Here is a 27854-nt window from a genome sequence, read left to right as displayed (position 1 = left end):
GCCTCTTTTTTTTAGTACAAACTAGGTCATTATAATTCTATGGTATTCAATTTTAATTTTTGTTTCTTTCTATTCAAATTATGGTAATTATGATGCCATTTCTAACTGTTTATTTCTCTTTGCATCAGTTCATGTAAATCTTTCTATGTTTCTATATATTATTCATATTAATTGTTCCTTATAGTCCAGGGATATTTAATTTTATTTCTGTTCCATGAATTATTTTGTACAACTTTTTAAAATAAAATTTAATTGCCATCTTTTGTTTTTTTATGTCATCTATTTGCCCCAGCATTCCTTTCTCTCTCAGAAGAGCCATATTACATAATCAATAATATTTTTCTAAAAAGAAGAAAAAAGAAAAAGAGGAAACAATCAGCAGAGGTGATCACTTATTGAAAATATCTGACAATATAGGCAATGCACTACTCTGTGAACCTCCTACCTCTTCAAAGGAGTAGGATAAGAGTTATCTTCTCATATCTCTTCTTTGGAGACATGCTTCTACTTTGTAATTTTGTAACATTGACTTTGATTGTTTTCTGGTAGTTCTTTCTACTTATTTTGTTTTGGTCACTGCATATATTATCTTAACTCTGCTCACTTTACTCTGGATCAGTTCATAGAAATCTTGTCATTACTTCTCTGTATTTATTATATTCTGGACCATAACTTCTAAAATCATTACAAGAGATGAGCAGAAAAACTTCCTGAAATTGCTTCTCTTCTAATGGGAGAAGACAACAAAAAAGAGGAAGCTAGAAAGGAAGAGGAGGAAATGAAGGTACTTAGCATAGGGGCATAGTTGGGAAAGTCTAGGAGAGTCAGGAATATAGCCTGGTGAGGAATGAAAATATGATTGACCTAAGGCATGGGGCCACCAGGGTGGAGGCTACTTCCGGCATATGAAGACCAGGGATAGAGTGAGCTTCTAGGGTGGAGAGGCTTAAGTGGCATGGTAGAAGAATTCTTGGAGGGTTAGAGGGGCAGACAGATGAGCTGACTCCAATTAGTGAGTGTTCTACCATATTGTATTGCTGGGAGTGAAGTCTTGATAGGATTCCTCCCAAGGAAAGTCATAGTCCTCGGACATTGGCGGGCAGAGCAATAGCTAATAGAATGGTATGAAAAATTTCCCTCAAGGAGACATTCACCAAGAATGTGGGGAATGCATGGCGTCTTGTGGCTTCCTATTTTAATGGATTTTCTTGCTATCTAAAGGTTAGGGCTTCTGAAGGACAGCAGGTGCTATTAGGGTCTTCTAAGTTTTGGTGCCCTGGTAAAGAGATTCTTTGTCTTGTTCCTGGTGAAGCTTTGTCAAAGAGTTTCCTTTCTAGGTTTCATTCCTAGCCAATTCAAGGCATTAACTGGAATATGTGGTTTGAGCTTTCTCAGAATGCTTGCTTCTGACATAGAGGGGAAGTTCCAGGAAGAGATTTCGCTTCTAATCCTGGTTTTTGCATAGATGCTCCAGATCAATTCCAATCTCCCAAGATGATGACTCCTCTTTGAACCTAAGGACTTCTTGGAACAGGCTTTGGTATGATCTAACTTTTAGAATACTCAATGAAAAGGTCTTCCATATCTTTGAAGTTAAAAGTCAAAAAGAAGGAGGTAGGGAAGAATGAAGAGTCCAGTCCCTTGGATGCATGAAATTTAGAAATCTAAAAGGGCAATTTTTGGAAAAAAAAAAGAAAACAAAATAATAAAATATTATTTTTTAAATAAATGAAACAATTCATTCAACAGTTGATAATAAATAAAACAAAATCAATAAAATTGTTAGACAAGGAGATTCTATAGAAAGACGTCTTGAATATTTCTAGTATTTTTCATACAAAATACTGATATGTTTTTTTCAAAATACTGATATTTTGAAAGTAACAGGGATTGGTAGCACTGAACTATGGTTCACTCAGTAATCTAACAGTTAGCATTTGGAAAGTGGTTGAACCAGAATATTTTGTGGCACAGAATTCTTTCTTTGTACTAGTTGGTCCACATGGAGATTGAACTTGCCACCTTGACTTTATTAGCAATGCATTTTGAAAGTAACAGGGATTGGTAGCACTGAACTATGGTTCACTCAGCAATCTAACAGTTAGCATTTGGAAAATGGTTGAACCAGAATATTTTGTGGCACAGAATTCTTTCTTTGTACTAGTTGGTCCACATGGGGATTGAACTTGCCACCTTGACTTTATTAGCAATGCTATCTGACTAACTGATTTCATTGACTTGAGGCAGATTGGCTAGGATAAGGATGGTGGCTAGATCTTACTTCTCATCTAAAGTGCTGTATAAATCTCCATTAATAAGCATAAATGTACAACTGGTCTGAAGAAAGATAGAGAAGAAGCCAAAGATATGGCATTAATCTTAGCAGATGAGCTGATCTGAAAGTGAGATTGGAGAATTTGAGAATTCAAAAGAGGTTTGTAGAATGTAGGGAGAGAATAGAGAGGATGAATAGACATAGCTTTCTTTTCTGTTGGCAAGGAAAATAACAGCAGATCTTATAATTTGCGAATGATGAGAATTTTTCTAGAGGTAGAGTTGACTTATATGGCTGGTGGCATTCTTCTAGACTTCTACAACTGAGGAAGAGTATTTGGTACAGCAGAAAGAGCTCCTGTATTAACAGAAAGGACCCAAGTTTGAATCCTATCTGTCCTACTTACAAGCTATTTGATTTCAGGGAGTGATTATGGATCTCCATTTCTTTATATGTGAAGTGGAGATGATGATGATAGTGATGGTGGTGATGGTAGTGGTGATGGTGATGGATGACCATGATGATATATTACCTACCACACACACAAATGTGAGAAAATTACTTTGGATACTATAAAGGACTATATATATATATATATATATGTATGTATATGTATATATACACATCATTTTTTTATCACTAATATGCCTTTGGGCATCTCCAGGTATCATTTTCCTTTTCTATAAATGATGAGGTTGTGTTGGATGGTCTCTAGAATGATCTCTAAGATTGCTTCGAGTTGTCAGTCCATTGATCTTATGAATGAATTATATATATATATGTATATACATACATATACACACTTAAACATGTTTCTGGAAAATTCATGCTTTCTTTGGGGAATGCACAAATCTGAGTTGTACCATATAACCATATGGTTGAACATCACTGAGGATACCCATTCTCCTCCATCCTCCAAACCCTGTCCCATCAGGCACATCTCCCACATTTGATGGAAAACTTTAAACCATTCTGCATAAACAAGAGGTATAACAGAGCGGGCCTTGTACTCAGGAAGAGATGAGTTCGAATCCTGCCTCTGATACATATTGACCTTTTGAGAGCCTGAACAAAAGACTTAGCCTCCAAGACTTGAGGCAAGTCTCTAGGGCAGAGTGAGAGTCTCAAGTGGTTCCCTGAGAGTTCCATATCCCAATGATGTTAAACTCAAATAGCAACTGTGAGCTGCATATTAACTTAGAAAACCACAAAACAATACCATTTATTTTGTGTTGTATTTTTATTGTATTTTGTTAAACATTTCTCAGTTACATTTTAATCTGGTTAGGGCTACACGTGGAATTTTTCCTGCTCTCTTCCTGCCGTCCCTTCACACCCTACTCCTGGAGTTTGACACCTTTGCCCTAGGCTAACAAAATCATATGTTCACGTCCCCATTTCTAACTCAACCAATAACCTCTGTCCCCCAGCAAATGAATGAAAAAAATTTCATTATAAATTAAATGCCAAGTATTGTGCTCAGTGCTGGGGATACGAATGCAAATGACAATCCCTTCTTTCAAGGAACATACTTTCTAATAAGGGATGATAATACAATAATAGAGAGTAATGGCCAGGGAGGGAGGGATATTTTAAATCAACTTAGTAATTAGGCAGGATCTATTGGAAGGTGTGCCTTTTCCTGTTTTAATGTCATGTTTGAATCAAAGCTCTTTCTTTGTCCCTTATAATACAACTAAAAAGTTTCCAAGTTCCACATTGACAAGACTGGGGGAGGGAGGACTACAGTTATATAGCTTCTTTGGATGTTGTGACTTTCCTCTCTGATGGGAGCATTGTGGGATGGTTTATCTCTTCCCTTTGTAGTCAAGATTCAGCTTGTAAACTGACAAGTTATTGGTACCTGGAGTTTGAAGGGAACATTTCTGAGAGTTTCAGGGTGTGTGTGTGTGTGTGTGTGCTTATATTTTTCTCTTTAGGACTTGAGAAATAAGATACTGTCAGATCATAGATCTCCTTAAAGGAGGGTTCTTGGGGCTCACTAACCTGACTTGTTACGTTGTGTTAGCTGATTCAGCTGTGCTGAAGGGAGTAAGTCAATGATGGAAGAGGAATGGCGGACTGGATCCCAGCCAGAGACCAGGAGGCAAGGGAGGTGAGGGAGCAAGGAGGCAGGTGCTTGTGTGCCCCAAAGAGGCTGAAGATGCTTCCAAACTTGTCTATTAGTTCTTGCAGCGTTCTGTACCCAGTATTTAAGCATCTCTTCTTGGCCAAGTCTGGTCATTACAATTAACCAGGTTAGCACTCGTTCTTTGATTGGCCATAACCAAATCAGACTTTCATTTTTCAGTTATTTGGAATTCTTTAGTTCCCCCCCACCTCCTTCTTCAATAATTTCAATCTGGATTTCACAGTCTTGTGCATTGGTTATCAGTGGCTACCCATCCAGAAAGCCACAGGAGAAGAAATTAGCCCAGTTTCATTGTTTTAAGCCTCTGAAAAGTTGACAAAGACAGCTAGGCTTGATCTCCAGGCAACCTCCATCCTTCTTCCTCTGCTCCTGCACAGAGTAGCCCACGGGGGTTGGCTGCTCCACCTTTGTCCTGATGGTACTTTTGCATCCTTCGTGACAGACAGTGAAGCTGTTTTTTCCTGGAGTGGTAGCCACAGCAAACACTACAAATTAGATTTCAGGCACATGACCGCATTAGCAGGTTTATTGGGGGGGGGTATTCTGCTGCTGACATATTGGGTGACATACTGGAGGTTCCTTCTAGTGCTAAAGAACATGGCAAGTCTTTTTTTTTCCTCTGAGATAATTCAGGGGATTTATCCCTTCTCCTTCCATTCTGCCCAATTGCTGTTCTTTGTAGGAAATTATTTCTGATGAATATTGACTTGTTACGGAAAAATCTTCAGAAGGATAATGAATCTGGTATCCCCCCCCCCCCAGTGTTTGTTATTGAAATCATAGATAACCAGACTAACCTTTGTTGGCCCTGGAATTTGAAGGTCTATAATTGTTAAATGCTTCCATTTCACATCTTGAGCGAGAACCCATCTACCTTAAGGCAGTGGTTTTGCAATGAAAGACTAATACCTTGTTAGTGGTTTTTTACTTGTATCTGACTCAGTGACCTCACTTGGGGTCTTCTTGGCAAAGACACTGGAATGGTTTTGCCATTTCCTTCTTCAGCTCATTTTACAGATGAGAAAACTGAGGCAAACAGAGCTAAGTGATTGGCCCAGGGCCACACAGCTAGTGAGTGTCTGAGAACAGATTTGAACTAAAAAAGATGAATCTTAACCTCATGCCCAAAACTCTATCCACTGGACCGCCTAGCTGCCTTAGAGAGGCTACTATACAAGATACCAATTCTCCCGCCTGACAGCCACTTAAATACTACTGCATGACCCTAGGTAAGACTCTTAATCTCAGTTTCCTCATCTGTAAAATTATGATCATAATAACAGATATCCTTAGGATGATTGGGAAGATATAATGAGATAATATATGTTGAGTGCTTTGCAAACCTTAAACTAAACATGGTAGTTATTAGCACCACCATGATTATTACTTCTACTTCTACTACTACTACTACTACTACTACTACTACTACTACTACTACTACTACTATGACTACTACTACTACCACTACTATGACTACTACTACTACTATGACTATTACTACTACTACTTCTACTACTACTACTTCTACTATTACTTCTACTATTACTTCTACTACTACTACTACTTCTACTACTACTACTACTTCTACTACTACTTCTTCTACTAATTCTACTACTACTTCTACTACTTCTACTATTACTTCTACTACTACTACTACTACTTCTTCTTCTACTACTATTACTACTACTACTATTTCTACTATGACTACTACTACTACTACTATGACTACTACTACTACTTCTACTACTACTTCTACTACTTCTACTATTACTTCTACTAATTCTACTACTACTATTTCTACTATTACTTCTACTACTTCTACTATTACTTCTACTACTATTACTTCTACTATTACTTCTACTACTACTACTTCTACTATTACTTCTACTTCTATTACTTCTACTAATTCTACTACTACTACTTCTTCTATTCTACTACTTCTATTACTACTTCTTCTACTACTATTACTACTACTTCTACTATTACTTCTACTACTACTACTTCTACTATTACTTCTACTACTACTACTATGACTACTACTACTACTTCTACTACTACTACTACTTCTACTATTACTTCTACTACTACTACTATGACTACTACTACTACTTCTACTACTACTACTACTTCTACTATTACTTCTACTACTACTACTATGACTACTACTACTACTTCTACTACTACTACTACTTCTACTATTACTTCTACTACTAGTACTACTTCTACTATTACTTCTACTACTACTACTACTTCTTCTACTACCATTACTACTACTACCTCTACTTTTACTTCTACTACTTCTACTATTACTTCTACTACTACTACTTCTACTATTACTTCTACTACTACTACTATGACTACTACTATTACTTCTATTACTTCTACTACTACTACTACTACTTCTACTACCATTACTACTACTACCTCTACTTTTACTTCTACTACTTCTACTATTACTTCTACTACTACTACTTCTATTACTTCTACTAATTCTACTACTACTACTTCTTCTATTACTTCTACTACTACTACTACTACTACTTCTACTACTACTACTACTACTTCTACTACTATTACTACTACTTCTACTATTACTTCTACTACTACTACTTCTATTACTTCTACTAATTCTACTACTACTACTTCTTCTATTACTTCTACTACTACTACTACTACTTCTACTACTACTACTACTACTTCTACTACTATTACTACTACTTCTACTATTACTTCTACTACTACTACTTCTACTATTACTTCTACTACTACTACTACTTCTACTATTACTTCTACTACTACTACTTCTACTACTACTTCTACTACTACTACTATGACTACTACTACTACTTCTACTACTAGTACTACTTCTACTATTACTTCTACTACTACTACTTCTATTACTTCTACTAATTCTACTACTACTACTTCTTCTATTACTTCTACTACTACTACTACTACTTCTACTACTACTACTACTACTTCTACTACTATTACTACTACTTCTACTATTACTTCTACTACTACTACTTCTACTATTACTTCTACTACTACTACTACTTCTACTATTACTTCTACTACTACTACTTCTACTACTACTTCTACTACTACTACTATGACTACTACTATTACTTCTACTACTACTACTTCTACTACTACTTCTACTACTACTACTATGACTACTACTACTACTTCTACTACTAGTACTACTTCTACTATTACTTCTACTACTACTACTTCTATTACATCTACTAATTCTACTACTACTACTTCTTCTATTACTTCTACTACTACTACTACTACTTCTACTACTACTACTACTACTTCTACTACTATTACTACTACTACTACTTCTACTTTTACTACTACTACTTCTACTACTACTACTACTACTAATATTACTACTACTACTACTACTTCTACTACCACCACCACCACCACCACCACCACCATTGATGGAATAGAAGCTCCTTCAGGACAGAGACTGTTTTGTTTCTTGTGTTTGGTTTCTGGTTCTTTTAATGCCCAGTGCCAAGCATAGTGGCTGACATACAAAGGCTATTTACTAAATAGTTGCTGATTGAATGACTGTCCCAGATCTCACAATCAGTAGTAGAACTGGGATTCAAAGATAGACCCTCCAACTCCAATTTGGGCTCTCCTCCCACCCAGCCATGCTGCCTCCATAACCCCAGCTACCACCGCTACTGCTCTTAAAACCTCTGATGGATGCTCTCTTCTTCTGCTGCCCTGGACTTTGTTTCTTGTTGGCCAAGGTGGTGTGTGTGTGTGTGTGTGTGTGTGTGTGTGTGTGTGTGTGTGTGTGCCACCGCGAGCAGGGCGTGCTTTTTAAGTTGTTTTCCCAGGAGTGGTGATGGATTTATCACTGAGTCATCTCTGCTCCTGCTCAGATCCCCTCCTGACTCCGGCACATGCACAGGCTGGCTGGCCAGGGTTAGCGGAGTCCGTGGCTGGGGAGCAGAGCGAAGCTAACTTTGTCCATGTGGGGATTAAAACCTATGACCTTGGCCTCACGGGTCTGGTCCTCCGACCCACTGAACCAAGCAGCCTCCAGCTCCGATGATCGCTGCCTGCCGTCCTCGTGTCTCACCAGGCTGCTGCCTGCTTCAGCCCTTCACAGCTGGCGTATTCCCATTCCAGTTTAGCCATGGAAACCTTACCTGACAATTCTTCCCCAATTATCGAGGGGAGGGAATGAAATCCATTGGTTCGTCCTCATCCCTTTTTACTCTGACAGCCTCTCAGAGGTCTCCAGTGGCTACCCTGGAAGGCTTGAAACTCCCAACAGTGCATCCGCACTCCCAGCTCACAGGCGTTTCTTCATTTACAGCTTGGGGTCTGCATGACTCAGAGAGGTGAATTCTGTTGTAAGGTGTAACATCCTGATGGTGATGCTAAATCACTTGCAAGTCTTCCTGGGAGCAGTTTTTTATAACTAGAAGGGACCTCAGAGGTTGTCTTGCATGTCACCCTCATGTTGCCGATTTTACAAGTGAGGAAACTGAGGCTCACAGAGTTGAGGGACCCATTGTCAGCAGGGCAATCTTGAAATCTTTAAAATTAAATTAAATTAAATCTTTAAATTAAAATTTTAAAACAATCTTTCAAGTGTTTCCCCAGGGGGTAGCTGGGTAGCTCAGTGGATTGAGAACCAGGCCTAGAGATGGGAGGTCCTAGGTTCAAATCTGTCCTCAGACACTTCCCAGCTGTGTGACCCTGGGCAAGTCCTTGACCCCCATTGCCTAGCCCTTACCACTCTTCTGCCTTGGAACCAATACACAGTATTGACTCCACGATGGAAGGTAACAGTTTAAAAAAAAAGTATTTTCCCAGTGATGGTGGCTTTGATATTCAGTCATCCATAGGCCTGTTGGCTGGCCAGTATTCCACACCATCACAAAGGGGGGAAGGAGAAGGGAAAGGAATCAGCGTTTATGTAGCCTCAATTATGTGCCAGGTACTGTGCTAGACATTTTAAAAATACATCATCTCATTCAATTCTCACAACCACCCTAGGAGATAGGTGCTGTTTACAGGCGAGGAAATGGAGGCAGCAGGTTTTGATGTGCCCTGGGTCTTAAAGGTAGTAACAATAATTATAAAAACAGTTAACATTTATATAGTACAGCATATTACAAATATCTCATCTGGTCCTCACAACAGCCCTAGGAGCATAGGTGCCATCATCATTCCATTTTATAGAGGAGGAAACTGAGGTGGCAGAGGTTAATTAACTTGTCCAGGGTATATAGCCAGAAAGTGTCTGAGGTTGGATTTGAACTCAGGTCTTCCTGAGTCCATACCCATTGTTCCAGTATTCTCTCCATTGGTCCACCCAGCTGCAAGTTAGTGGAACTCAGCTATTCTGAATTACTAATCCAGGACTCCTTTTGCTAAAATACAGAGCTTGACATCACCATGTAGCTTTGTTATTTTTTTTGGAGGGAATTCCCAGAACATTTCATATATAGAATCATGGAATCTTAGCATTGGAAGGAACTTTAGAAGTCTTTAGTCCAACCTGTGCCCAAACAGGAAACCCCTCTGTGATAACTTTGGAAATAAATAGTCATCCGATCCCTGTGGAATGTCTGCCAGGGAAGGGGATCTCAGGGGCTCCCAAGGCAACCCTGTCTACCTTTGTATTGGTTCAATAATTAGTAAGTTTTCCCTCTTACTGTATTTAAATCAGCCTTTCTGTAACCTCTACCCATTGATTCTCATTCTCAATAGAACCCCTCTCCACCTGGGAGAGAGGAGACAGAGGCAGAGAAGGAGAGAGAAAGGGAGTAGAAGGGGAACCTCTATAGTTTCATCTCTGCTTTTATTAGTTGGGATGATCTTGGGGTCTCCTCCCTCTTCTCTTCTAAGGGATATATAACTTTGATGGATCCTCTCCATGAGACGAGCACCAAGAATCGCTAAGGAAGGTGTAATAGGAATATTTTGGGGTTAGAAATCAGTGATCTAGGTTGAGACCCATCTTTGCCATCACCTAACTCTGTGGCCCATAAAGATGATTCTACTGATTAGAATGGAATATATGTGGAATAGATACATACTTGTAATGTTTACCTTTGTCTTCTAGTACTTCTAAGTGCCTTCTCTCTTTAATTGAATAGTAAAGCTTGCCAGAACGAAAACCACATTTTAAAACGTATTTGCCATTCCGTATGATGCCTAATCTAAAACTGGGCACTCAAGAGGGATTCCATAAATGTTTGTTATATACATAAAATTGATTTTCCGAACAATTTATAGATATTCTCCGGCACTTAGCACAGTCCCTGGAACATACTAAGTGTTTAATTAATGCTTGGTGGCCAACTGACCCTGCCAACATTGTGCCATCTTCAATTACGATAGCACTCAAGGGGTAATGCAGGATATCCAGCCTGGATGGCCAAATGTTGTCTGGTGGTGTCTTTGCATCCCCAGCGACCAGTACCATGCATAGAGTAAGGCACTTAGGAAAGGCTTCCTTGATTGGATTAGAGAACTTGGTACTTGAATTAATTGAATGTGCCAATAAAGCAAAAAGTAATCTATATATTTGACATAGGTTATCGCTTTGAAAACATTTTTTTAAATTTTTTGGACCAGTCTTGTGATTTCACTTGCATAGGGAACTTTGGTGAAGAAAAGCACAAATAGGTGATTATTCTAAAATGTATAGCCGTACACAGTTGTCTGGATCTCTGAGATATCAAATGACTGTTCTAGGGTAGTATAATATGTCAGAGCTGGGTCTTCAATCCAGGTACTTCTGACAGAGAGAGGAGAGAGGAGAAAGGGGAGAGAGAGAGAGAGAGAGAGAGAGAGAGAGAGAGAGAGAGAGAGAGAGAGAGAGAGAGAGAGAGAGAGAGAGAGAGAGAGAGAAGGGAAGGGGAGGGAGAGGGAAGGGGAGGGAAGGAGGGAGAGAGAGAGAGAGAATTTAGAAGTTTCTCTTGATTGAAAATCTACAATTGAACAATTGTTTTTCTGGGACATTATAGGAGAGATTATTTTAGGGGTATGAGTTGGGTCAGAGATCTCTACACACTAAAAATCTCTGTTTCTGTGGCAACAAAAGGGAACCTACTAAAACTAGATGTGTGATCCTGGGGAAGCCACTGGGTTATCCTGTTTGCCTCAGTTTCCTTATCCATCAAATGAGATAGAAAAGGAAATGGCAGACTACTTCAGTATCTTTTCCAAGAAAAAAAATAAAACCAAAATGGGATTATGAAGAGTCAGCCATGACTATAATAATGGAAAAGCAAAAATGATATGTAAGATACACACATGTATTCTAGGTGTTTTGAGTCTCTGCAAATGAGTTCATTGTATATCTCAACAGGAAATGGCATTGGCTGGTGGCTCTCTATGAGACAATGGAAGCCCAGAATAGCCATGAGCAATGTTAGAGGATCTGAGTCACTCTAAATCCATCCTTTGAAGCAAAAATTTCTCTCTTTGGGATTTAAGTTCTTTAAAAAAGGGACACTCCTTTTGCTCTACCCTCCAAGTTCTCCTGCCTTTCTCACTTCTGATTCATCTCAAAACTATCAATGGGGAACCTGAGCCTTTTAAAACAAAGGTAATCTCAGAAACAATAATTAAGTCAGTACTACACTACTGGGCTGCTGTGAGCCACAGAAATTTCTACTGTGTTGTTTCATTATTACCGTTTTAAACCCTTCTGGGCATCTTGTGCAACTCTAGCAAACAACACAGGAGGGAAATAACCCTTCCATATCCTTTTGCAAGTGCATCTCTGTTTCCTTAAAAATAAAAAAGGGACAACTCCTTCTAGTCTAGGTTCCTGTTGGTTTAATGCCCCAGGTCCTCTTACTGTTTCATGCAGTGTTAATGTGGGTTGCCTCATGGGCCCTGGCTGGCACCCAAGTTGAAAGAGTAAAGTAGAACTGGGGCTGATACCCACAGGGCAAATTGGCCCAGGGTTCAATTCTGGACTCACCACTAGTGGATTTCTTCATTTCCTTGTCACCAACCTGCCTCCTTCTCTCCTAACCTCACTCTACCCCAGCCTCCATCATCTGAAAACTAAGTAGAAACCCACACACCTTCCCTCCAAAGATAATGCCATTGATCTGTAATGTCTTCTCACAGACCAGAGCAGAAGAAACACTGCTATGTGCATAATCAAAAGGGAGGGAGAGGGAATGGAAAGCCAAGCCAAGCTAGCAGGATCCTCTCAAATGCCCAAGCTTGGAGAGATACAAACCTAACCAAAGGCTTCCAGACAAGTCAACCACCCAATCATTATAAGGCTCCTACCTAGAGCCCTTCCCTAGGAATCTATGCCTTGTTAAGACTAGATGCCCAATCTATGGAATTCCAAGTCTTAGAGTTTGACTGCCATCATCCAAATTGTTGTGGACAATGGTGGCTACTGTGAGGTTATATCTATAAAGTGCTTTGTAGATCCTGTATAAATGGAGATTCTTGAATCCTAGACTTCAATTCCCAGAAGTCCTTGGTATTTCCCAGAATTCCCAATAATCTCACCTGAGTCTCCACGTAGGCGAGATCACAATTTGTATTTAACTGGCAGTAACACCTCCTACACTCTCTTCTCTTCCATTGCAATGATGTAGCAAGTAAGCTAAGCCGGGATTTTGAATGGGCTAATCAGCCATGGGCACGTGGTTTTTATTTTGTATCCTTGATTTCTAATAATCCTTAATAAACCTCATAAAATATAATATTTTTATAAGTAGAGATATAATTTAATTTTTACAATCCCCAAAATGCTTTGAATGTATGAGCTATTCTTATTATGAGCAATGAACTTTATATATAGCAGATCTGGGATTCCCCCTAGGTCACTTGGTTTCTAAACTCTTGTTGTTTGTACTATATGAGTCTGGCTCTCATGTTGACGCCTTGGTTCTAGTTTTCATCCAGGGGGATGGATGATCCAACAAAGTTATATACTACTAGTTAGAAGAGAAGAGGGAGGAGAACCTGAAATTATCTTAAATAATCAAGAGTCAGAATAATATAGATGGCCCCTCTGCTCCCTTTCTTCCCCCTTCTCTTCTATCTCTATCTATAAGTTGTTATAAAATATAGAAAACATTTTTTATTTGGGTAGGGGAAAATTTATTTTAATTTATGTATTGCAGAAATTATCTTTCAAAATTATTTAATTATTCCATTAGACAATTTCTTTCAAATAAAATATGAAAATACATTTAAGAACCAGAGCATCCTGAGGTTATGGAGAATCTGGAATCTGGGCAATCACCCTGGACTCTGGGAAGTGGCATTGATGGCAGATGGGTAGGGAATCCAGGAGGCAGTTAGTGGGATTGGCTTTGCCAGGTGGATGCTAAAAAAGACCAGAAGTCCATGGATCTGTTCTTGCATTTATTAAATGCTCACAGCATGTGCATAGTACTATGTTAGGTGCCAAGGGAGGTAAAATGAAAATTAAAACACAGTCTTTAAAAATAGAAGATACCTTTTAGGGATAATCTAATCTAAGCCCATCATTTTGCATAGAGAGAAACTAAGACTCAGTGAGTTGAGGTGATTTCCCCAAGGGTTAGATTTTTTTATTCCAAAGCCATTGCTGGGCATCATTTACCTACTTTCATTCTCTGTGCTCTCAAGGAATTTATAATCTAGAGGGTAGGGGAGTGATGGATAAAATGGACATAACCACAAATATAGACATATAACATGTACACCATTGGCCTAAAATCTCTCCTTTTTAAAGGGTAGAAGCTACCTTCTCTTTTTTTTTAATTACCTAGTTGGGACTTCTCTTCCCTTCTAAATTCCCTAAACCTAACTTAAATTGGTTTCTAATAAGGCAAATCTAACATGAGCCTGTTTTATATCTCACTCTCCCCCATTAGTATTAAATCTCTAATCCTAGAAGTCATGACTTAAAACTTGGAACTCAACGTGTTCAACTTTTTAGCCAATCTTCACTTCTTGTCACTTTCTGAAAGCACCAGGAATTTCAAAACATTTGACTTTACCCAGAGGAATAAAGGATCGTCTTCTTCTTATCCTCATGGATCAATACAGAAATATATTACATCTTTACGAGGCTTCCCCAGCATTTGGATCCTTCATTCAGGAACAAAGGCAAAAATTCTGTTTAAAGCATTTCTTCTCTTTGTTGTAGGGAATGAAAAGTTTTCTCTACGTGTTCTGTACTTAATGTCTGGGTCCTATGATCTCTGACTGCCATGGCCTCATTATCCTGATATAGGCATGCCCTAGAGAAAAGAGAGAGGCAAAGACAATGATAAGATCACAGATCTAGAAAGGTCATTTACCTTTCTACCTACCTAAGGTCTTTGACCTTCATCCAAACAGGTCATTTTACAGATGAGAAAACTGAGATCAGTGGACTTGCCTGATGTTACTCAGACAGTAAATATTTGAGGTGAGGTTTGAATCATGGTCCTTTGAATCCAGAACCAGTGGGAATTCTTTCCACTGTCCCATGTTGTGTGACCAACTGTTCAATACTGATATATGCTGTGCCTTGGGAGTTCTGGATTCTCATAGCACATCTACTGCATGGATGGATCTCTGTTGGGACAACAGAAACACACATCCACACTCAGGTAACTGGAATCCCCAGACCTGCCATGCTCTGCTAGAAAAAGCTCTCACCAGATTTTTTTTTTTGCATTCTTTAAGATGACAGCATATTCAGCTCTACAATATGATGGTCATTTTAAATGACCAAAGAAAATGTAGGCTGGATACAGGTAATTTCAGAGGCATTAGTTGCTGTTTTCCTGCCCTAAGGATCAATTGCCCTGCCTTGGTGTTTATAGTAATACATAATAAAAATAATTTGACAATACATTCTTGTTATTAGGAGGCAGCCAGATTCTGGAATCGGGATGCCCTGAAATCAGGCATTTATTTGTTGGGTGTTCCTGGCTGGGCAAGGCACCTAATCTCTGTTTGCTTCACTTTCCTCAACTGTAAAATGGGGATACCAATGCCCAACTCTCAGGGTTATTGAGATAATCAAATGAGATAATATTTATAAAGTGCTTAGTGTAGTTGCCTGGCACATAGTAGGTACTTAATAAATGACTGTGTCCTTCTTCCTTTTTCTTCTTTCCTTCCTTTCCTTTCTCATCAGAGGAATCAACAACATCCAACTCTTTTAGAATTCATGAGATCCAAGACCACTATTTGAAAAGTAGATTCAATAACACAAATTATTTTCATATTGATTTTTATTGTAAAATAAGAGATGGGATTCATAGAATCATAGGATCATAGGGGAGGAGGAAGAGGAATTTCACACCTAGATTCTGTGTGTGTATGTGTGTGAGAAATATCTCCCCCTAGAATGAATCAACACTTCTTTTCTTAACTAAAGAAGGGGTTAGTTAAGAAGGTAGATAGGTCCATGGTACATTGGGTTTTCTAAGACATGGGTATGCTTTGGCAGAGTTTTGCAGGATTTTCCAACTTGTAAGATATTCCTCCTTATAACACTCTACCCAATGTTTTTTTGTTTTGTTTTTGTGTTTTCTCAAACTGTAAGAATTTGCTTGAGAAAACTTGGCTCCAAGTCCCTAGGATTTAGCAGGGCTATTTCTTCTATCAGTACATACAATCTCTGCTCCCTTCCTCTCCACTGTAGCCAACCCTACCTCATCTATCATAGTTCAAAGGGAACTTGGTACAGAAAGTGGAAAGCCAAAATTAGTGGGAATTTTTTCTTCTTAGAAAATATTTTTTTTTTGCTATGTGACCCTGGGCAAGTCACTTAACCCCCATTGTCTAGCCCTTACCACTCTTCTGCCTTAGGACCAGTGCCCAGTATTGATTCTAAGATGAAAGGCATGGGTTTAAAAAAAAGAAAATATTTTTTAACATTTTTTCAAATAAAAATTTCTCATATATTTAAAAGATGAATCTTCTTGCATGCAACCTATCTCACTTTGTGATCCTGGACAAGTTCTCTGGGTCTCAATTTCCTCACCTGCCAAATGAGGGGTTAGACCAGATGATCTCTAAGCATCATGTTTAATAGTTTGAAATTTCTGTCTATTGTGAAAATGGACTAGAGAGCAGGATTACAATATGTACTGCTGTCTAAAATGTAAAAACTCCTTTAAATTCAAGAATTTAGGTTTGATTGAAAAACAAATCAAGACCCCATTTCTCATTCCTACACAATCAAAATCCTGTAACATGAAATCTTCTAAAATGACATTTCCAGGATTTAGACACATTCCATTTTACCTCCTGTAGACTGGAGAGAAGAGGGAGATTAACCCTCTAGAGACTGTTACTAGGTTTGATCCCTCTGCTGCCTGGAGTCAGCTTAGACCTGATATTTCAGAAGCATGGCTCATGCTTTCTCCTCTGCCACCAGCCTGCTGCTCCTCTCTGGGCCAGTGACAGCTGTGCCGTGTGGGTGAGGGAATGTTGCTAGGAAAACCGTTGGAGCTTGTATTTTCTGACGTGTGTGTTTAAATTAGCATCTTGAAATCCAGTTATCTGCAATAATTCAGCTTTAAATGTCTTGACTGGGGAAGGAGAAGAAGGAGGGATGAGCATGAATTTGAGGAGGAAAAAAGCAAAATGTTTGGAAGAATTAAAAAAAAATTAAATAAAAGGAAGACTTTAGAGCTACATCAGAGAATTACATCTTCCCCTTCCCTATCCCCTACCCAGGGTTCATCAAGTAGCAATAGACAGGCTTATTTGGGATTAGTTACAGCCTTCACATATAAAATTGTGAGCAAAACACTTTTCTTTGGTGCCCCAAATTTTATCACATTAATAATGATGATGATGATGATGATGATGATAATAATAATAATAATAATAACAACTTACATTAATACAGTGCTTAGTGGTGGCTAGGGATGGGTATGAGGTTTGAACATCTTGAAAAAAGAGGCATCTTGACAGCTGGGCAAGGATGCATATATAGAGAAGGATTTAATCAATTCATTAACTTGGATGGATCCAGGTCCACCAACCAGCAGCTAGAGGGACTTCTAGGGATTCATGTCTCTGATTTGGTTATCGAACACCAAATTCCCTTGAGGAATCTAGGTGGCCCAATGGATAGAGAGCTGAACTGGAGGTCAGGAAGACCTGAATTTAAATTTTTCCCTAGATGTTTACTGGCTGTGACCTAGGTTATGTGACCATCCTTTGCCTCAGTTTCCTCATTTGTGAAATGGAAACAAGCATAGCACCTGCCTCGCAGGGTTGTTGTAAAGCTCAAATGAGAGAAAATTTATAAGGCAATTTGTAGACATTTAAGTACCATATTAATATTAGCTATTAACAAAAGAAACAGTGGTCCTATTTGTGCATTATAATTTGATTGCTTTTAGCCTCAGAATATGAAAGTATGAGAAGGCGTGGATGGAGTGTGCTCTGCTTTAATATAGAGAATACTTATATTGATGGTCTTGTAGAGCCCTTATATATTGGAATATCAGTGCCTCAATTCAGAAGGCATTTGTCCTACCACCAGACAATTCCTAATTCAAGCATAAGTTGTTCTGTTTTGGTATTTACTTGAACAATAAGGTCTAAACTATTCATGTGAGTTACAGAAATTCTTGTTACTAAATCTTAGACTTCCAGTGGGTAGATTTTGGACTGATTGAGTGGTTGCCCCCAAAGAGCAGCAATGATTGGATCAAATATCACCAGAGAAGGAAGGTACCATTGACATCCCCAAGGGTCTGGTCCTATGCTACTCAACATTCTTATCAATGACAATTTGCAGATGGCATGGATCTGAGAGGGATGGACAATGATCTTTCTAGGCACAAAGATCTTTCTAGGCAAGAATGATGGACCGGATCTCTGCAATTAAATTCACTAAGGATAAAAGAATAATAACTGCTCATATTTCTGTAGCACTTTAAGGCAGGGCTCTTTCTATATGTGATCTCATTTTGTCCTAACAATGATCCTGTGAGGTCAGTGCTATTAGTTACTCTACTCGTGGATGAAGAAACTGAGACCTAGAGGGGTTAAATAATTTGCCCAAGATTACAAAGCTACAAGCGTCTAAGGTGAACACCATGCTATTTCTAAATTATACATTTGGCTTAAAAAATTAGCTGAACAAATATAGGATGGGGAAAGATGTACCCAGTTAAGAGAACACTTGATGTGGGATTCAATAATGACAACAAAATAAAGACTTTAGTGGACTGCGAATTCAATCTTCAGTATGACATAAGTCATATAATTTTAGCCTGCATTCATAGAATCTTAATGTCCAGAAAGAAGGAGGTGATAGTCTTGTAATAAGCTTTGTCAGAATATATCTAGTGTGTTTATTTAGCTCTGGGCTCTCATTTTAGGAGGAACATTGACAAACTGAACTGGGGCAATTCTAGATGAAGACCACCAGGTTAATAAGGGACCTGGAAACAGAGCTGTATAATGATGGGGGGGGGGGGACAAAGAATGTTCATCTTGCAGAAGTAGGGAGGGCAGGACCAGGATTATGCATTCCAAGTATTTGAAGGAGGGGGTGACAAAATGGGTAGAATGGAATCAGGAAGACTTATCTTGAGTTCAAATCTGGTCTTAGATACTTACTAGCTGTGTGACCCACCCTGTTTGCCCGTTTCCTCGTTTCCTCATTTTTAAAATGATCTAAAGAAGAAAATGGCAAATCATTCCAAGAATTTGAAGGAAAGACTTGCAAAAGAAGGATTTTACTTATAGCACTTGGCTTCAGATAGACAAAACCAGTAACAATGGGAGGATGTTAGCAGCGGTGGATCTCCAGTTGATTTTAGGGGAAAACTTGCTATTTATTATTCTCATCCAAAAGTGGAATGGGCTGCTTTTGGAGGTAGTGGGTTCTTCATCAAGTATATGGTGGAAAACTATTGTAAAAAGGATTCCTGCTTGAATCTTGGTTAGATGGAATGATCTTGGAAATCCCCAGTGTAAGATTTGCAAAGCTTTTTACATATATTCTCTCATTTGATCCTCACAACAACACAGCAAGGAAGGTGCTATTATTATTTCCACTTTACAGATCAGTCTTCCAACTCTGATTTTCTTTTAATATGGGACCCAAACAGATTATGGCAGTTGTCTGAAGCCCACCCCCACCTCAACTTTAGATAGGCTGTTCACATGATAAGTTGGCCACCAGAGATTAAATTTTTTGGCCGTGACAACCCTCGAAACAGACAAAACAGAAAGTCCTGTGTGGTCTTGTTCTGCTTCTAACACCATTGGTGGGAAAGTGATAATGAACGGAACAGAGAACACTAAGAATCACAGACTTCTTCAAGTCTACAAACCAACCTTATATTATATTATAAGAAAGAATTTAGGCTTCAATGACCTAATTACTGGAGTAATAGCTGACAGCCTGAACTTTAGATTTTGACCTCAAAACATGAGTGATTTCAGAGAAAATGCTCGTGGAAAATAATACTTGTCATCTGGCAAGTCAAAAATGTCCAAATGTATTTCATTCAAATACTCATGCCAGGGTAGAGATGACCCTCCACAATTTTAACAGCAAAGGTGAGCTTTTTTTTCCCTTCTCCCTTCCCAAAGTATGTTCCAAATGACTGAAAGGAAGGGTGATGTAGCACGTGTCCTAGTACAGCCAGCTCATTCCCCTGAGCATTTCTCTGGCCGGCTGTGTGGAAAATGTCGAAGTGCTCCCTTGGTTAGATTCCAGACGAAAGAATCTCCTGTCTTACAGCTGTGTAGGGCTTACGTGGAGTTTGATTTGAAGGGAATGGAAAGGTCATATAGGACTGGGACAAGTAATTGGAAGGAGCCAATAATGGTGTCCAGTAACATTATATGAAGGATGAAATTGTTGCGTGGGTAATCGAAATGCAGAGATGAAAGCACAGACCTCAGCATTTTCCATGATTAACTTTCTCATAGTAATAGTGTGTGAGGGAGCATAGCAACAGGAAAGTGATCTGTAGTGAGGAGTAGTTCTGTGGTTTAAAGCCATGATTGCCATTTTAAAATCTCCCCTCATTCTGTTTCTACCATTCTCCCATTGCTGAGCTGTTGGGAGCAGAAAGTGGATTGGAGAAATGGGTCCTCTGCATTCACATGCAGAGTTGTTTAGGTGCTGTGTGTGAAAAGCAGTTTTTTATGTGATACAGAGACTATGGAGCCCTGTAATAAAAGGTCCCTTCCCCCAAGGAACTTAGATACATGAAAAGGTTTTTTTAAAAATGACAACTAGGTGGTTCAGTGGATGGAAAGCCAGGCCTTGGAGATGGGAGGTCCTGGGTTCAAATCTGGACTCAGATCTTTCCTACCTATGTGACCCTGGGCAAGTCACTTAACCCCAATTGCTTAGCCCTTACCTCTCTTCTGCCTTGGAACCAATCCACAGTATTGATTCTAAGACAGAGAGTAAAGCTTTTAAAAAATGCCAGCTGACCATACATGAGGCATACAGACAGAAAGTGCTATGAGTTCAGAGTAGGGAGAAATCACTATGAGCTAGAATAGTTAGGAAGCTTCATGTAAGAGGTGAGAGTTTTTGTTGGGCCTTGAAAGGTGCCATTGATGAAATCATGAAGGTAGGAAAGGTTCAGAACTCCTGATCCAATCCAAATCCTTCATTGTAGAGGAGGAAAATGAATCCCAGAGAATTGTGATTTTCCCAAGGCCACCCAGGTTGTAACAGAGCCATGAATTGAACCCCAGACCTCTGATGGTGAATCTAGTATTCTTTCCACAATGGTACTCTGCTTTTAGTCCAGAAAAGTTTGTCTGTCTTTGATATGACTTTATTTTTTTGTAGCATATTTGACTGGCCTTTGGTTAATATTAAAACTCATTGGTATGCCCTTGGTTTACACCATTTTATTTCACGGGGGAAGCAGCTTGGACTGACTTGGACTGGGGCATCAATGGAAAGCCAACCAAGGCATCAAAGTTCAGTGTGAATAGTCTACATTTAATTCACATATGGATCATGGAGGGGAGACTTCATTGAGTTCACATTGTTCTAGCTGCCTGTTCTTGTGTCTAAGGATTCTGTACCTCTAGAGGTTGGTGTAGAGTGGAGGACTCGATGCCCCTGGAGGTCCTGGTTAACATAGTTCTGACAGGGCACATGGCCATGGTCTGGTGTTGGCACTCAGAAAGCAGCAGTCACCATGGGTTCTGAGCCTGGTCTACTGAAGCCTCCTTAGGCCCAGAGAGCTTTTCTTATGTATGTGTTTACAAAGGACTGTCTGCTCAAGCTCCTTTGCCCATTGGGCATCTTGCTCAAGGAACAAGGCCTGTTCAAGGCCTGGTTTAACAAGGGGGTACAAACCAGAGCATCAGTCAGCAGTGGCAGCAACCCCCTGATAGATGGAGATTTACTGAATCAGTCCATGTTCCCACCATCCCTCTTTTTTTGGGTGAATCTCCTATCTACATCTATCTGTTCATCTCTGGGTAAAACAAAAATGGAAGCAAGGATCCTCTGGAAAAAAAAGACCTCAGCTGATGGATCAGACTTTGGTAGGTACCAAAAGGCTTGGCCAGCATTTGTCTAAAGGCATGATGTTCAACGTTGACCTTCATCTTTTCTTGGAAAAGTTGACTGGCTGGTTTTGGTACCATTGCCATCTCCTTTGCTGGAGGGGACTCCACTTACATTTGGTGCTTGGGCACAGCTTGGGAGAAGGTCTGGCTTTGAGGAATGGTGTAATGAGGTTCAGTAACTCTCATTGAAGCCCTAGAGCCTACTAGGGCTGGATTTGTTTAATTTTCAGATTCTCTAATTTACAGGTGGGGAGAATCACTGAGTTTTTATGGCTTTAAACTGGTAAGGAAGGAAAGCAAGAACTTGTATACCCAAATGAAAATGAGCAATAATAGTGTGTTTATAATATACTCAGCATTTTTACATTGTCATCATCATCATCATCATCATCATCATCATCATTCTTATATACTTATGACCCCTCTATGAAAAAGATAGGATAGGTATTTTGATCCTCATTTTTTAAACCTTACCTTCTTTCTTAGAATTGATACTAAGATTGTTCCACGGCAGAAGCGCAGTAAGGGTTAGGCAATTGGGGTTAAGTGACTTGCCCAGGGTCACATAGTTAGGAAATATCTGAGGCTGGATGTGGATCCAAGGTATCTGTCCCCAGGTCCGGCTCTCTATCCACTGAACCACCTAGCTTGTCCCATTCTCACCTCTTTTATCGGGCAGACTGGCCTATGACTTCACTGATAATGAAATTCTCTCTCCATGCAGATTAGCAGGTTTTTTAGAGTTTCCTAGGGGCTCCAGAAGGGTGACATAGCTACTGTATGTGTGTCAGGTAGGACTGGAACTCAGGATTTTCAGCCTTCACGGCTAGTCTTCTATCCATTATAGCACCAAGTTCTAACCCCCATTTTATAGATGAGGAAATTCAAATTTAGACAAGTTCAACAACATGCCCAAGGAATTATTGGATGGAGAAGGGATGTGGAGAATTTATGGAACTTTCACATAGATATGTGGCATCCTGTTGCTATGAAACTTTTTGCCCTGTTAGACTGCAGCCTTCTTGAGGTCAGAGACCATGTATTATTTATCCCCATATCCTTCTTTATGTTCATTTCAGGACCACGTACACAGTAGAAACTGAATAGGTGTTTGTTGAATGAATTAATCTTTTGGGGCTTCTGCACCAAAGAAAGGGGGAAAAGTCTCTAAAAAGAAAGGAATTGGAACTCATGGGGAAGACAGAAACATCATAGAGAAAGAAATTAAAGCTGCAGATTAAAAACAGTAATTACTCATTTAAGAAGTGCTTTCCATTGACAAAGTATTTTACATACATTATCTCATTTGATCCTCACAACAACCCTAGAAAATAGGTAGGCTGGAAAGGGATTATTCGTTGCTCCTCTCCTTCCTTTACAGATGAAGAAATTGAGGCTCAGAAAAATAAAGTGAAGTACTCAAGGTCATACATATCCCAATCTAAGGTCATGGCCCAATCCAAACCTTCCAGCTGCAAGTGCCTTGCTTCCCCTACTTTCTTTTTGAAACTCTTACTTTATGTCTTAGAATAAATACTAAGTAGAAGTTCCAGAACAGAAGAGTGCTAAGGGCTGGGTATTAGGGGTTAAGTGACTTGCCAGGATCACACAGCTAGGAAGTTTTAGAAGTTGGATATGAACCCAGGACTTCCCATCTCTGAGCCTGGATCTCTATCCACTGAGCCACCTAGCTGCCCCTATCCTGCGTAATCTTTCTACCACCCTACCCTTCCTCCTGGGTTATCAGTGGATTTTGGTTATCCATCCTCTCTTGGTTCCTTATATAGTAACTGCAAGTGGTTTATCTTTAAATAATTTGGCCTAGTGGGAAGAACACTGGAATGGGGGAGTGGATCTGAGTTCTATGCCCACCTATGACACTAAAAAACTCTACTGGTTTCTTCATGAATCAATTTCTAAAATTTTTAATAAAGTTAATATTTAAGACCCCTTCTATATATTTATGTATATTATATAAAGTATATATGACATATATATTCAGTTTACTAAATCTAACTATGTCATATAGGTATGTATATACATATGCTCCTTTTCCTCTTCTTCTTCTTCATCCCCTGCCCTTCTTCCTTCTCCTCTCCTCCTCCTCCCTTCTTTCTTCCTTCTCCTCCTTCTTTCTTCCTCCTCCTCCTCCTCCTCTTTCTTCTTCCTCTTCTTCTTTCTCTTCCTCTTCCTCTTCTTCCTCATCTTCCTCTTTCTCCCCCTCCTCTCTCCTCTATATAATGACCTAACTAATCCTAGGAAATAAAGCATAGGAAATATACATAAATAGAACCTGCTTAGCAAATGGAAGTATACATATATGTACACACACATATATAATACACATATAGGCACACATATGAGATAGAATTGAGTTAGATACTTTAGTCATTGTGCAGTGAATTATACCTACCATCCCAATTTTCTCACATTTGCCCTCAGAGACATTCCTTTTAGAAATATTGAACTCACAAAGTGGAAACAATCTACGACTAAGGGGAATTTGCCAGTGAGAATTGTTGAGCCAGAAGGGAACTAAAAATGAGTAGAAAGTGATCTTTTCCCATCAGCCAAACCCAGTGCAGCATAAAGAAAGGTCTCCCTGCCATACAAACAACCTGTATTTGGGTCCAGGCCAGGCTCCGTCCCTGCCTGGCTCCCCTTCCTTTTGACATTCCTCCAATCTGGGGACAGACATTGCTTGGAGCATGTGGACCAAATCTTCTCTCCCTACTGAGTCTCTCTAACCTGGCTATTCCTGGGACTCATAAGTCATAGGCAGAGACATAGAGATGCTAGACTAAGGAGGGCTCTTGGGTATTCTCCAGCCCAGCTCCCCTCTGTAGCAGTGGTGGCTACCTTTGATGCCATATACCTGCCCTTGTCACTTTCCACCCAATATTGAAGGGACAAGAGGATGAAATAATAGTTGTGGGTAGATTTCACCATCAGCAGGATGGGTCCCCTAGGTGGTGTGATTGGAGGGGCTCAGCTACAAGAGTTATCCTGCTCACCTGCTCAGTCAACAGGCATTTAATAGGTAGGTACTAAATATACTCCAGGCACAGTGCTAAGCCCTGGGGGTACAGAAGAAGGAAAAATCAGGGACCCTCATATTCTAATGAGGGAGAAAACACATGATCACACACACACACACATACACATATAATATAAAAGGGTCTTTAATTAGAGGATAATTCCTTAGGAGTAAAACTAAAAATGTAAAGGTCCACAAAATCCAAAACATATCATGTCACTAACATCTTATGTGAAATCAGTATCCAATGGCTTTTCTCCGGGGAAAAGGCAATGTCAGAGCAATGGCAGCCTGTCAGGGTTTCTCAGAAAGTCTGTGGAGGAGGAAGGGCAAAAAGGAACCAACTGACCATCATGAAATTAAAATCTTGCCATTAGCTGACGTCAGTCCTAGGTCAGGATTGTTCTTCATCATTGAGCATCCAAGCCTAGAAGCCACATCTGGGATGAAGATACTTATGTACCTACATAGAGAGGCATTACATTTTTCCTTCTTGGAAGAGGATGCATTCTAGGATCAATTTACTAATCTTTATGAGTGGAGTAATTGCTGCTTATATCAAAACTAATTTGAATTTTCTTGACTCAATGTCCATAAATACAGACAGACAGCCATTTATGCCCTGACCACATTCTCAATTAAGTACCTTTCCTTTGGCTTCTTCTGTCTTCTCTGCTTTGTGTGGTTTAATGAAAGGATATCACATCTGGAGTCAGGAGACCTATGTTTAAATTCTAGTTCCCACTCTTGCTAACTTCGTGGTCATGAGCAAAATACAATTTCTTTGAGACTCAGTTTCCCCATCTGCAGAACAGAGATAATAACTTAAAAAAACCCTTTACCATCTGTCTTAGAATAAATAAAATATTGAATCTAAGGCAAATGAGGAGTAAGAACTAGGCAATGGGGGTTATAGAAAAGAAAGCACTTTAGAAACCCTAAAAAGCTCCAAAAATATGAGTTACTTGGTTGTCACTCATCCTTTAAAATTAATCTAAAATTTCAAAGGATCTGGAAAACCTTCCCTGATGAGTTCAAGCCCGTAGTGATCTCTGGATTCCTATAAACCTGACACTCTAGGCTACTCATCTTTTCTTGTTTGTTAACCTCAACTCGACTATAAATTCCTTGAAGATGGGAAAACTCTGTTTTATGCTTCTAAATATCTCTCTCAGCATGGTAGATGGATAATCATGGCAAACCTTTTGGGAAACAATGGATGAGACATGCACAGGATGGGTAGACACAGAGAGGTTGTGATTTGTGTTAATGGAGGAATCCTCACATAGATAGGATCACAAATCCATTGGCTGGCATATTCACTGTATCCTTCTTAGTACCTTTGAGAGAGCCTTGTTTGGTAAATGCTTGTTGAGTGTTCAGTTTCTGGCAGCTTAGTATCCTGCTTGAGCTTTCCATTTTACAGTCAAGTTCTCTTGAGTTCTAGATTGGTTCTAATTGCAATCCAATTAGCAGTTATACAGCTGCTCTGCCTCTAATGCTCTAGATAGCACAAACCTTCTCTGATTTCCTCCTGAATTTTTTTGGGTGGGATATAAGGGAGGGGCCTTGGGTCCGGGTGGTGTGAGCCAGTTGGAATCTCTGACTTTAGGCTTCTGAATCTGTTTAGCCCCTCCCTATACATCTATGTTGGCTGTAGTTCTCCTCCTTGAATGTTACTGAAACCCAATTCCCTGAGCTCATCAATCTGTCCTCACCTTCTATCCTCTTTATGGTGATGTGTGCTTCAAAAGCTGCTTAGAGGAGATCTCTGTTTAGGCAAGAGCCAGAGAGGACTGAAATCTTTGTGTGTGCATGTCAAAATCCCAACTCTTTCCCCTTGATCTTTCTCTTTCTCTCCCACAACCCTACTTAAGAAAATTTAAACAAAAACTTATATCTTGCACCTTTTTTTTTTTGTGAGTGGGAAGCCCATTGTCCATTTCCTGATTATTCAGGGACAGGGATGAATGGTTTTGGAGTGATGAATGAAAAATCTTTCATTGTCCATCATTTTGAACATTTCCAATATCTTCAGTCTTCTGTACTTTCCTGTCTCCATTTTTCTTTTGCCTAGAAAAGTACCTTCAATTATAGCTCCTCAGTCACTCAGTGGTCCCCGCTGAATGAAATTTCCTTGGTCATCTATATCCTCCCTTCATTTTATAGGTAGGGAAATTGAGTTCAGAACCATTAAGGAACTTTTGTAAGGTCACATAGCTAGTAAGAGTCAACCACACCTCTCTGAAGGCAGTATTTCAGTGACGAAGTCCAAGAAAAGTCCAGCAAATCTTATTTAATATACTTGAAAAAAATTGAGTTGCACACATCCATAAATTGAAAAATGGTACTTTTTTGTTCTTTTCTGAATATTGAAATGTCTGTATTGATTACTGATTTCTTAAATTTGCCTTAATTTGTGTGTACTTATATATACATATATACACACATGTATGTGTATATTTGGAAAATCAGTGAGTGCCATGGTAAATTCAAAGAAGAATGAACTTACATAGGTAATAATTTTATGCACATATATTCTGAGAGAAAACTCTAGATCTTCTTTCCTTTTCTCCTTCTTCCTTTCCCCTTTCCTTCTCCTTGTACACAGTGAAGATCAAGGCAGCAGCTTACCTAGCTGTTACCCCATATCCCAAGGTAACAGTTGTCATCCAGGAGAGGCGAAGAGGCATCACCAAGCAGCCATTGGAGGAGGTGGTAGGGATGGGTTATGGCTGAGTCAGAGAGAAGAGAGGGAAATTGACCTCCTGAGCCTAGTGACCTCTTAGAGGCCAGATGGGGACAAGGCCAAGTGGCCAAGTGGATCTTCACCTTCAACTCTTAATATTCCTTTAAAT

The 27854-nt window shown here is 39.4% G+C and overlaps 1 protein-coding gene and 1 pseudogene across 33 annotated transcripts in view; both read left to right on the top strand.

Annotated features, from left to right (window-relative positions):
• KCNMA1 (potassium calcium-activated channel subfamily M alpha 1) overlaps nt 1-27854 on the top strand; it is a 936156-nt gene that overhangs the window by 104429 nt on the left and 803873 nt on the right. The gene's annotated exons all lie outside the window — the stretch shown is intronic.
• Nucleotides 11332-27854, top strand: part of LOC130457583 (actin-related protein 2/3 complex subunit 1A-like) — a 47937-nt pseudogene continuing 31414 nt past the window's right edge.

This window comes from Monodelphis domestica, chromosome 1 (assembly GCF_027887165.1).
Source record: "Monodelphis domestica isolate mMonDom1 chromosome 1, mMonDom1.pri, whole genome shotgun sequence".
Classification (NCBI taxonomy): Eukaryota; Metazoa; Chordata; class Mammalia; order Didelphimorphia; family Didelphidae; genus Monodelphis; species Monodelphis domestica.
The sequence above is the reverse complement of the archived record's forward strand: the minus strand, read 5'-3'. Positions and strand labels throughout refer to the sequence as shown.